This window comes from Thamnophis sirtalis, unplaced genomic scaffold (assembly GCF_051295495.1).
Source record: "Thamnophis sirtalis isolate CommonGarterSnake01/CBP01778 unplaced genomic scaffold, rThaSir2_p1.2 scaffold_11, whole genome shotgun sequence".
Taxonomy (NCBI): domain Eukaryota; kingdom Metazoa; phylum Chordata; class Lepidosauria; order Squamata; family Natricidae; genus Thamnophis; species Thamnophis sirtalis.
In genome coordinates this window covers 39147519-39160493 of record NW_028261391.1, presented here as the reverse complement: position 1 = coordinate 39160493, position 12975 = coordinate 39147519, and positions in this window count along the sequence as shown.

Below are 12975 nucleotides of genomic sequence, written 5' to 3'. Positions count from 1 at the left end.
ACTTTTCAAAAGATTTATGTCTTTGCACAATTTGTCCAGCCAGGTCATTTATTCCTCAAATAAGAAATCTCAGTTGAGTTTTTTAGTAAAAAGTTACTAGAAAAGAAACCATGGAACACTTTAATCTGGGACTGTCTTGTGGTGAAGTTTATCTGAACTAACAGGAAGCTTAGTCAATAAGGAAATATGAAAGTAACGTTAAGAAAGTTGGTTAGATTCATACGTATTTTGTTATCTTTTGGCTTCCATGTTTCTCTGAATAATTGCAGGAAGAAAGGGAGAAAAACATTTAAACCATTGCAAAAGTCTGGTTCTGTTAACAAATCGGGTGGATTTGCATAGACAATTTTACACATTTATACATTTTCATAGACCATCCTCTTAACATATACCTTTCATATACCTTATACATTCTTTTCATAGAGGCATGCAGAAAAAAAGATGCAAATCTTTCTTTATAAATATGAATTTTATGTGTACTTTTAATATAAAACATGCATATATCTGTATTTTCTTCTACCTTTTGCACTTTTGTATATTTTATTTTGTGCATAAAATCAAGTTGGGAAACATTAAAATCTGAATAAGAGGAAATCATGTTGTATAATAAAGTGTTTATCTTATTATTAGTTTTGTTTCCATTTAAATTAATTCAAAGGTAATTTTCAAATAAAATCTAGCAATAAGTTCATTTTTATCAATATGACACTTCTAGAAAAACTGAATGATCCCATTCATATGTGAGACATGACCTGCTCTTAAATCTGTGTTGTGTCAATAATTTTGTTTTATCAGAAAGGCATTCTGGTGAATGTGATAAGGTAGGACTGGGATCCATAGTATTTGCTCAAATTACAAATTACAAAAGCAGCTCACCATCTTAATGAAAGAAAAGTTTAAGTAGTGTTTAATTCCAATAGTGAACTATTTTGGCTCCTTCCACATAAACCACCTGTCTCGGCTTTTTGACATTCCTGGAATTGAAGTGCCAGAATGTTTGAGAGCTGCATCTCACTGCCTTGGGCAAGAGTATTGATTAATCAGTAACCCAGGAAGAAGGTTAGTCTTCTGACTGAGCTAAAAGAACAGGCAAAAACTAAGGGGTGATAAACAGAATTAAAATGATCATAGATCCATTTTGTTTCTAGGGTTGGTAGAGCAAAGATAGAGTAAGGAATTGGGAGAACATAACATCACTTCATTAGGAAAAAATCCTGAACATTCCATTTCTTTGGTGACACGTTGGCTAAAGCTAACCGTTAGCTCTGTAGATGAGTCAAGCATTGATTGTGAAAACTCTGAATTCTATTACTGTGACAGATATGAAGAAACAAAAATATAGTCTTAAATTCTGATAAAGGAGATGATAATCCTCAAGTCCCTTGCCCCATCAAATATAGTTGACCTACATGTTGACATCAATGCCAGAAACGTCTGAGAGGCAAGAACAAGCATAGAAATAAATGATTTACAATGAAAGAGTTATAGTTCAGCTTCTCCAGAAGGGAGATACAAAAGTGCTTGAATGATTTGTGGGATCTGTTAAGACTGAGAAGGAAAAGGAATTAGTTTAATACATGAGGGTTTATCTCTGGGCAATGGAGTTCAATCACAAGTAGTCTGACAAGTCTAATTCATAAAAAAAAAATGTAATCTTATTCCTAAACTAGCTTCTGATCTGGCCTTCTTTCATAAAAATTGTAAAACTTCACATTCTGGTAAAATGAAGATATAATCCAAGTACTGAGTTCCTATTTAATGAAAAAATTCAAGTTTTTCATTATCCATTCATTCAAGTACAAAGTAAGCTATTCATAAAAGAAAAACTAATGGGGTGTTCTGTTTTATTTTGCAGAACAGACATCTTGAAACCTGCCATATTGAAAATCAGTTTCCACTCTCCTTGCTTCTCTGGCCTGTTCCTGGTGAATGGATTGTACAAAACAGAGACCTATGGATTTCATTTCATGAGAGACCTCACGAAGCAACTGAAAGACAATTGGTTTATTATAAGAAGAAAAATATTAAAGTGAATGTAATTCAGGAGCAGATTTCCAGCCTTCAATGTGCACTATAGCAATTTAATAAAAGGGATCATCAAATTAGTCAATTTTTTATTCAGATTTACCTTTCTTAGTAGGTATAGCTGTGACAGCTTCTGACACTAACATTGATAGCACTTCCATCTGTCCAGTTTAAATCTGGAAAGTCAGGGAGAGCACTTTAACAGTTTAATCAATTTCTGAGGATGGTGTATGCTAATGAGGCTGCAGAATATGGTAATGTATATAGGTTTATAATTTATATAAAATTAACACAAAATGTTTTATAGATGTATACAACTCTATCAATTATTTGAGGTAGGCCTTTTATTATAACTGGTTGTTTAGTGTGTTCAAAGGAGCCCACAAAAGCTACTTATGTCCCAGTTTCAAAGTTATGACAGCTACACCAACTGTCATGTGATTACAGTTTGGGACTTGAGAAAATGTGCCTCTCTTTACAGCCATTTGCATGGTCATGTGACCATGGGTTTCTATAGTTTTTGCCCATTTATGGTGTTTACCATAAATTATGGGGGGAGAACCCATTGGGTAAGATAAAGTTGCTTAATGACCACAGCATTTGTTTAATGACTCTAGCAAAAAATGTCATAAATGGATCCAATCAAATGGTGACTATTATTCTGGGCTAAATTAGGGTCATAAGTAAATGACTACCAGTAGACAAATAATATAGCAATAAATGTTGACAATACCATGAAAGAGGTGGTATTTGTCCCACTTCTGTTTGTACATATCCATATATAGTGGATATGTAAATTAACTCAAAAGTACTGGAAAAACATATGTAGTATAACGAAGAAAATTTTGGAAATTATGTTTGAAATGTAACCATAACTTTTCTCCTAGGTATAAACTCATAGGAAAAAAGAAAGAAAATCATAATTTAATTAGATGTATGTTTACAGCAGTGAGAATAAATTTTGATAATTACTGGGGAAAACACATAACCCAACAAAAGCTGAGAAGTTGAACTTGGAAAAAATGTGGCAATGGCAAATTAGCAGTATACTTATATAATAGATGTTTATTCCCTGGGGGAAGAGATACACAGTGGCTTGGTGGAATTCTTAATCCTTGTACACCACTCATAGTCACTTGCACAAGATGAGTATAAACTAATAAATAAATATCCCAAAAGCTAAGAATTAAATAGGAAAACACTTCTATTGGGTGTGAGTGGTGTTTCATTTGGAACTGTCCAAGGTCCTGTAGTTTCATCAGCTCTCTAAATTGTTTCAACATTATTATTTTTTTGCTACTATGACTTGAAGATACCTAACCTTCATTTATTTAATCTGACATTCTCATCCTGGATCCTATTCTAAGAGATACTATTGTATTTTCCTCTTCAGGTACTAGCAGTAGCTTTTTCCTCTACAGTAACCACCTAATCATAGCTATCTTTCAGTTTCACTTTTGCTTGTAAAGCAATAATAGTAACCACTACCTCAGCCAAGTGCTTTGTCAGCTCTTAAAAACATTTAAAAGCTAAATAGAATCCCAAGCCCTGATGCAGCTCTTTAGTAAGCAAAGTACAAAACAGGGGTGAAGGCAATGTCCTTGGAGACAGCTCATTTGTATGCACTTAGTCAATGGTCTCTTATTTCCAAAGACCTTTGTTTTTTAAACCGGTGTTAACCAGAGAATTTTCCTTCATTTTATATTCAAGGAAGTTTTCACAATACTACTATACCCAGCAGCATGAAACCCATTTTACAAAACAGGAATGTTCTTTTTATCATTCAAGTTTTATTAAAGTTAGTTGACTTACTTCAGGTTTGCTTCTCAGAAATCACTGATAAGAAGTTCACCTGCCCTTCTGCGTGTCTCTCTCTCTCACTCCACAAAATCAATCTATTCTTGTCATCAGTTCTTTCTCCCTTTGAAAGGTATCCCATATTGATGAGGTTGTAGCAGATGAGAATGGTACAGATAGCTAAACAAACGAAAGCATAAGACTAGGACAGGATTGCTGAAAATGACAGAAAGGAATGAGAGCCGAGAGGGCTTCAATCTATATTCAGACCAAAAGAATCAGATATTTCAGGCTGTGAGCTTCTTCCACAATCCTGAAAAGTTTCAGTACTGGTTGTGATAAGACTGAAAGAACAAAGGATCTCAGATTTGTATCTCTGCATTCAGTTTGTCTGTAACTTCCTTATGCATTACAGAAAAAATAATCAATGTTTCTAATTAACCCCATTCTATAACCCCATTATGAATTCTATTCATAATGCCAGAACAAAATTTCACAAAAAACATGTCAGTACAGTATGTTGATAAGCTGGTTTTTGCATATAAAAATCCAACCAAGTAATCTATGGATTTATAAATGATAGTAGTAAGAATGACCCAGTGTATCAAGAATGTTCTGCCTTAAGGTTTATCATATTAAATTAAGGAATGCCTACCTTAAAATATTACCTTCCAGGCAACTGAATCATCCATTTTCTATTTACAGTATTGGAAGAAACAAAGAAAAAGAAACATCTACTTAAAATGTATGTAATGAAATATGCTAACCCACGTTAACTTTTCATCAATTTATAGCTATGATTATTTTTTTCTATCCTGTTTCCATGTCCAATTCTCACGGTGAGTCTGAGATATAGGTTAGTCTAGAAAAAATATCAATTAATTAAATGGTGTCCAATGAGTTTCATGACTATGTGAGGATTTGAACCTGAGTTTACTAAGGCCCAATATGACATTCAGCTATGTACATCACTATTTATTTATTTGTTTGTTTGTTTATTTATTTATTTATTTATTTAATTGATTTATAGGCCACCGAATCCCAGAGGACTAAGTCATAAAGGTATTCATCAGCTACTTTTTTATTTTATTTATTTATTTTATTTATTTTATTTATTTTATTTATTTTATTTATTTTATTTATTTTATTTATTTTATTTATTTTATTTATTTTATTTATTTTATTTATTTTATTTATTTTATTTATTTTATTTATTTTATTTATTTTATTTATTTTATTTATTTTATTTATTTTATTTATTTTATCAACAATTACAAAGAAACAAGTATCAGTATAGACATAGACATGGACACATGAAAAAATGACACAAATCCATGAATATAAGTAAGCAAAACAGCCATAAACACATAAAACGAGTACATATAAATGGGGACAGTAGGATAAGGATGGTAGGCACGCTGGTACGCTTATGCACACCTCCTTAGGGACCTCTTAAGAAACCTGTAAGGTCCACAATAGACAGTTTAAAGTAAAAGGTATGGGGGTTAGAGGAGTAGAGTGTTCCAGACATTTACTACTCTATTGCTGAAGTTGTATTTTCTGCTATCAAGATTAGAGCAGATTACATTTAGTTTGTATCTATTGATAACCCTTGTGTTATTGCAGTTGAAGTTAAAGTAGTCGCTAACAGGTAGGACGTTATGGCAGATAATCTTGTGTACTAAGCTTAGGTCAGAATGTAGATGGCAGAGTTCAAGGTTATCCAAGCATAAAATTTCAAGCCTGGTGGTATAAGGAATTTTATTGCAAGCAGAGGAGTTGAGCGCTGTTCTTGTAAAATACCTCTAGACCCTCTCTAATGTAATTATGTCCAAAATACAGTGTTGGTTCCAGGCAGGTGAGCAGTATCCAAGGATAGGTCTGGCAAAGGTTTTGTATGCCCTAGTTAGCAGTATAGTGTTACCAGAGAGAAAGCTTCATAAAATAAGGTTGACTACTCTGAATGCCTTTTTGGCAATGTTGTTACAGTGAGCTCTGGGACTTAGATCTTTTGAAATGAGTACTCCTAGGTCTTTGACAGAGTGTGGGTCATCTATTAGGTTGTTTCTGCCCAGCTTGTATTTGATGTTCTGATTTTTACTGCCAATGTGTAGGACTGAGCATTTGTTGGCAGAGATTTGGAGTTGCCAATTGTTTGACCATTCAAATACATAATCTAGGTTATTTTGTAGGGTAGTAGAATTATCTGTTGTGTTAAATAGTTTTGCATCTTCTAGTTTTATATCTACTCATATACACTATGCTATGATTACATTGAAAAAATAGAACAAATATATGATTTTCATTATGAATAAATTCAGTAACACAAGTAAAGATGCCTGCTGAGGTCAAGCACCTACCAAACAGTTAATTCTGGCATCACTCTCTTCTGGACTAATGATGTCCCCAGATGGCACAGAGAGAACATTATTTACTGAGGACACCAAGCAAGCAATTGTTCTTCAAGAGACAGTAATAAATCTTGTCACATTTCAGTGAGTCCATCACTGTTACTCATGGCTGCAATGATGCAGAGCTCTGTTTATCCCTTCTCCTTGAATATTGATGCTGTACAGAAAACTTTTTTCTTTTTACCAACCAATCCAAAAGACACCAGTGACTTTATTTTTAAAATTACCATTGAAATAAATAGTTAACTACACAAATATATTCAATTTTTAAGACAGGGTTATGTCTACTTTGAAAAGTCAATTCAGTTCATAATGTGTTCTTCTAGGTCCAAAAAGTAAAATTTAACTAGCAGCCAAGATCATGATGGAGAACCAGTACTACCATTATAGCATTTTGCCTGAGAGATACAAGGAAAAGGAAAAGGAAAAGATAGAAAAGAGGTGAGTAGAAAGAAATATAAGATAATTTTTAAAACAAATGATAGAGGATTATAAAACAGGACTGTGAGGGCAATGTAGATTAGAAGAATTGAGAATTACACTGAATATTTGTGTGACTGTTGGTAATGAGTCATGCAGAATTAGCCATTTATACAAGATGCCATTTGACTGTGAAGTAAAGAGAACTGATGTGGTCTTGTGTTGCAAAAGATCAACAGTATAAAAATATTTATTGTTGAGTAGGATAATTAGCAAACAGTTTTGAAGAAGAAAGAATATCATCTTATTTTTAGAATAGGATACAGGAAATAGGTAAAATGGCCTCTCTTTGGTCTGAGATAATTGAGTATAAGGCTGCCTGCATATTATTTGATTAGGTGAAAGCAAAGGAAGAAAAGACCTGCTTATGATAAACATCAAATATACAGAGCTGGGGAAGTATTTAACCATTTATTTGAGACCTAGAAGAGGCCAAGGGGACAGATAAAAAATAAAGGAGTTGAACAGGAGACTAGTGGCCAGATGGCAGGAAATGAGTGTCAAGTTATTCCAAGCAAAGAGAAATTGGAAATTTGATGCATTCCCTATTTCCAGCAATTCAACATTGTCTGGTGAGTTGTATTATTTTGTTAACTATTTAAATATTTTGTTAATAAAAATGCTCAGCATGTCAACATCTATATGAATCACTTATATTAATCATTTTCCAAACAAAATAGGTTGGTAGCTCTAAACACATCTTAGAATTACCATTGGCTCACAAAGGTTTATTCCAAAACTAGTCATAAACTGACACTGAACCATGATAACTAGGCCACGTTGCCAAGAATTCAAAACATTATAGTCCTAACACATATGAAAAAGACCAGAGGAACATTTTTCCCCATGATGCCATCCAGTGTTGAAATCTGGCCTGCATAGACTATCTCCCTTTGTGCAGTTCTGCCTCCTTTCCCCCAGGAAACTTCACTCATTGCCCTTTGAAACAAAATGAACAGAGTAAGGGAAGCAATGGATAGGATAGGTATTGACGTCAAGGCTTGTGCCAAGAGATGAAAGCTGCACAGAGCAATCTAAGCTGATGAAAAGACAAGCCTAACATAATTTTACTAAATGTAACCTATTCAGTGTCTCAAGAGGGCAGTTATTAATCATACCGAGAAAGACAAATGGCCATTAACTCAATCTCCAAAGGACAATAACTCTGCTAATAATGAGACCCAACTCTCTAACAGTGATCTTTGATAACTGCAAAGTTGCATAAAGAATGGTATTTCATTAAGCAATGTGGAATATCAGGAATAAATATTGAAACCATTAAATTTGCTAACAAAAGACTGATGTCCCAAGAAAGAGTTCAAAATACCCCCACTCCAACATATCACACAAAATCTTGAAGGTTCTATCATTGGTTTTTTTGTTTCTCTTTTAAGTAGAATTCAAGTTGTGGCAATTGCTTTCTTCTTTTCTTTCCCATATATTGGAGATAATTATATCTAAGATATCACCCAAGGTAGTTTAAGCCTAAATCCTATTCCTGACTCTTAATTTCATCACTTTTTTTTGTACATTGCATTTTTCTGGTTTGGGGAAACAATAAAAATTGATTTTAACAGCTTAGGTTGGCAGTGTATATAAAGCATAGGGAGATCTGCTTCAAAGCAATGTGGCAATAAGAACCAGGATGAGGTGAGTGCCCAGTGGGTTGAAGCAAAAGAAGTTTGTTTTTATTATTATTAGCTGTCAAGGCATATGAAATATATATATATATATATATATATATATATATATATATATATATATATATATATGTATGTATGTATGTATGTATGTATGTATGTATGTATGTATGTATGTATGTATGTATGTATGTATGTATGTATGTATGTATGTATGTATGTGTATATATATATACAGAATATATAGAGACAGGATAAAAACAACAGTCATTGGCTTGGCCCTTTATTCACCAGTCCTGACCTCATAGCCACATGCTTAATAAACCATAAATAAATAAAAGCAGAATACACAAATATGGAAACACATCCACCCACCACCTACACATCTATATAAGTCACTCATAGTTTTTAATTTAGGAGGGATGCAGTATAGTGCATTAAGGGTGCAGTTTGTGAGCCTATAAACATATTGGTAATTTGTTTAAACTATTGTTTCCAATGTTTAGAATATGAGACACTATACAGCAAGTACTGGCTAGAGTAAATTCATTTAGATGCCAAAGAGCTAAATCTATATCTACCTACCTACCTACCTACCTACCTACCTACCTACCTACCTATCATCCATCAATCCATCCACCCATCCATCTATCATCTACCTATCTATCTATCATCTATCTATTAATCATACTGGAAAAATAATGGTAATTTTGTTATAAATAAAGCACCTTGGCATTTATAAAATGTAAAGATCTCTCCCAATACAAGTGCTGAGCAGGAAGTCCGTAATGGAACTACATCCACATTGAGTGAAGAATGTGGTTGGATACTATTTTCTGGATAACCTAGGAATATCTTCAGAATTAAATTTATATACTTTTCCAAAATGGAACATGAATGTTTCCACATATAATTTTTTTTATTTTGATTGTCCCATTTTTGACCATTTTTTTCCAAAAAAATAAATAAATGAACAACATTTTCAAATAAATGCTTTCTCTTCTCTTGTAGTGTCTTAGCTGAATGTGTTTTCTTCATGTATCAGTACCTGAATTCTATGAACTGCTATAAAAAATAAGGGGAAAATTAGTTTCAAACTTTGAGAAATAAAAATGTTGGTGGACCTGTAGGTCCTAAATAGACACTGATAGCTATGGCCTATTTGGGAAGAATGTACTAGCATATTTGAGTAACAGATCAATGGGTTTTGGTCAGCCCTCCCCCCTTTTGTTTTTCAAACAAGTTACAAAATAGGTATAGCAAGCTTCTGATAGGATTGATGGATCTATGTTTAGTTTTTAAATTAAAACAAAAAAGGTGAGAACAAGCTGAAAATTTTAGTCACATTCAACGGTGCAACATCAATCCATCATTGTCATGTCTTCTTATGGACTTCAGAAATATTAAAAAAAATTATCAAGCTCCAAAAAAGGTTTGCTACCATGTTGTACTGTAAAGGGTGGATAAACAGAGTTTAACTCTTTAACTCAGTGTTTACTGAAGCTATATTGTATTCTTTATAGTGTCAATTGGCACCAACAGGAGGATCCTTGACAGAGGTGGGTTGTGTGTGTGTGTGTGTGTGTATGTATACTGCATATACATACTGTATATTTATATATACTGTATATATGTATATGTATATGTATATGTATATGTATATGTACATGTACATGTACATGTACATGTACATGTACATGTACACGTATATGTATATGTATATGTATATGTACATGTACATGTACATGTATATGTATGCATACATACATACAGTATATACACACACACATACATACATACATATATACATACATACATACGGTTTCAGATGCCAACACACTTGTTCACCAAAGGTTCTACATATGAATCATTGCCTAATTCAAGGATTGTCAGCAATTTGCATTGTTCTTTTTCAGTGTTTAATAAAACCAGTTTGCCCAGTTCTCCTATGGCTTCTGGAGTCATAAATGCTGAATGCAATTATTTTAATGGGCATTCAAGGATGACTTCTTGTAGTCTGTTAACAACCTGATTGTGTAATTATCATCTCTTTACCAGAAATTTGCATTCTAGTCTCCCATCCTTTCCACTCATAGCTGTGAGCAGAAGAGGCCATTAAATGTTGTTCCTGACTCATGGCAGTCATTTTCCTCCCTGAATAATTAGCATTTTTCTACAAGAACATTTCTTTTTTCTGAGAAAAAAGTTTGTGTGAAAGACCTTGTGACTAAATTCAACAAAATAATGTCTTTGTAATGCATAGTGAGTCAAGGGCAGGCCTTTTTAAAGTATCTTATTCTTATAATTCATTTTACGTTTGGATAACAGATTGTAAATGCAAAACAAAATGCATGTACTGCCAAATGTTTAAAGTGTATACTGCCATTGCTTCTTTTAAAACTCAATCATTTACAGCAAATGTTTGCATATATGTTTTGCATGATAGGGATTTCACATATTATTGCTTGGTTCATTACATTCAAGTGCAATTCTCATTGGTTTCTTTCTGTTGGGGTTCTGCACTCTGTCCTATTCAGTGATATAAAATATATTTTGGAGGCATAAGACAGGGGTGTCCCACGGGCCAGATGCATCATGCAAAAGCCATGCCCACCCCATCTCTGCAAAGGAAGAAAACATTGCAAAACATCACATGATGGCAACGTGAAGTTTGACACCCGTGGCATAATATTAGAATTGTGAAGAGGCAAATGTCTGGGAGGCAAATAAGTCAGATTGTTAAAAAGTCATTTTGCAAGTTATTCTCAATCCTGACCTGTTTTTCTTAAAAGAAACACCTTTGGCATTAGTCAACTTTTGCACTGAAGCTCCGTTCCCCAAATAGACTGCCACGGCTAGCCATGATCATGAAAAGGCAATATTTGTGCTTTGATGTCTGAAAATAGACCATCCTTCCATGTATCCTTATTTACCTCTCTTGATTATTTAAAATTCAGAGCCTGGTTGTTGTGACATCATAATAATTTCATTACCTCCCTCCCCCTTTGCCCTTCATAGACATTACTTGCCATCTTTTCCCTGCCTAAACCTGATATAAACTCTAAACTTTCCAAATTTATATGTAATTCTACATTTCCTTTGCAGTCTAATCTCTTCTGATTCTCCAGCCTGTTTCTGATTGGTCTGTGTTTGTTATCTAGTAGGAATCAAATCTGTAAAAGATCTCTTCTCTGGGGGGAAGGCAAAAGAACAGTAGAAAATCATATTGCCCTCCTCCATTTTTAAAAGCTCACCTGAAAAAGGAAAACAGTTTCCTGTCTTTGCTTGGAGCTCAGTTGTTTTTTTTTTACTTTTTTTACTACCTGTACTGATTTATTCTTTCATATCTGAAACCCTAACAGTATTTCTTTATCCTTCTTTGTATCTACACATTTCTGCATTGGAATATGAAACTTTTAGGTAAATAGGAGAGACTCCAGCAAAGCATTTGATCCCAAGGCATAGGAGGCTGCTATAAGAGCAAGGAATTATAGCCTGTATTGCTCTGATGCAACATGTATGATAAGGGAAGTGGAGGGGGATTAACTGAATAGAATTTGTGGCATGTATGGTTTCAGGAAATAATAATATTTTTACATGGAGAAATCTGTAATGACCTTACTGACATCAGTTAATTCCATAGTTCCAGGTTCAGGTCTTGACAGAGATGGGAAATGCTTAAGTCTAGATCTCTAAGTCTAATTGGACAGACAACTTCATTTGAATATAGTGAGGCAATTTTATGGCTCAAAAGATGAATATTAGAATTTGCTTAATGGGGTTAAGATATTTCATTTATCTTACAAGATTTAAACAAAAGCTTAAGGGATCTCATCCTTCTTTTTACATGTAAATTGTGTGATTCTCTTCTCCAATACATTAATTTCCTCTTCTCCAATGCTTCTTAAATCATTGAGGAGTTCAGGCAATGACCCAGCTTATTCTGGCATTCCAGGAAACAGCCCTGTTGAAGAGGAGCCTTGTACCAGGAGAAATACAGTTGCTGCAGTCCAAAATGTTCCTCATCTAAGGCAGGATGCGTTCCGGCTGCTGCTACTGCCAGTTTGCTCAGGGATGCGCTATACGTGCTTGATGCATAGTAGATGAACGCTGATGCACGCTACGTGTGCATGCACAGTACAAAAACCAAGATGGCGGTGTCAATGGTGCCACTGAAAAAACCGGTTCGGGTGCATGGCCGAACTGGTCCAAACCAGTAGGAACCTGCCTCTGATCTAAGGTGAGTAGAATATACAATTCACTCTTGCTGAATTCTTTTACATTTGGGATAACTTTCTTATGTTCCTACATAGTTGAAACTTCCAAAAGCTAAATGATTTGTATGATCTTAGCCTTTCTCTTTGACCCAAGTAGTCCTTTTATCTTCTCTTAAATTAGCAATTCAAAATGGGACCAGTGAGAACAGAGTTGACTTCAGCCTGTTCAAGGACAAGGAAGTTGAGCTCAAATGCATTCCATGAGACCTTTGTATGTAAAACAGCTGTGATAGTATTTGATAAATGCTTCAGGATTAAGTATGAGCTCCCTGATCTCTCTGACCAGCTTCTTTCAAACTAAATCCAGCTGAGAAGCACTGATAATAGTGGGGTCCTTTCTGTAAT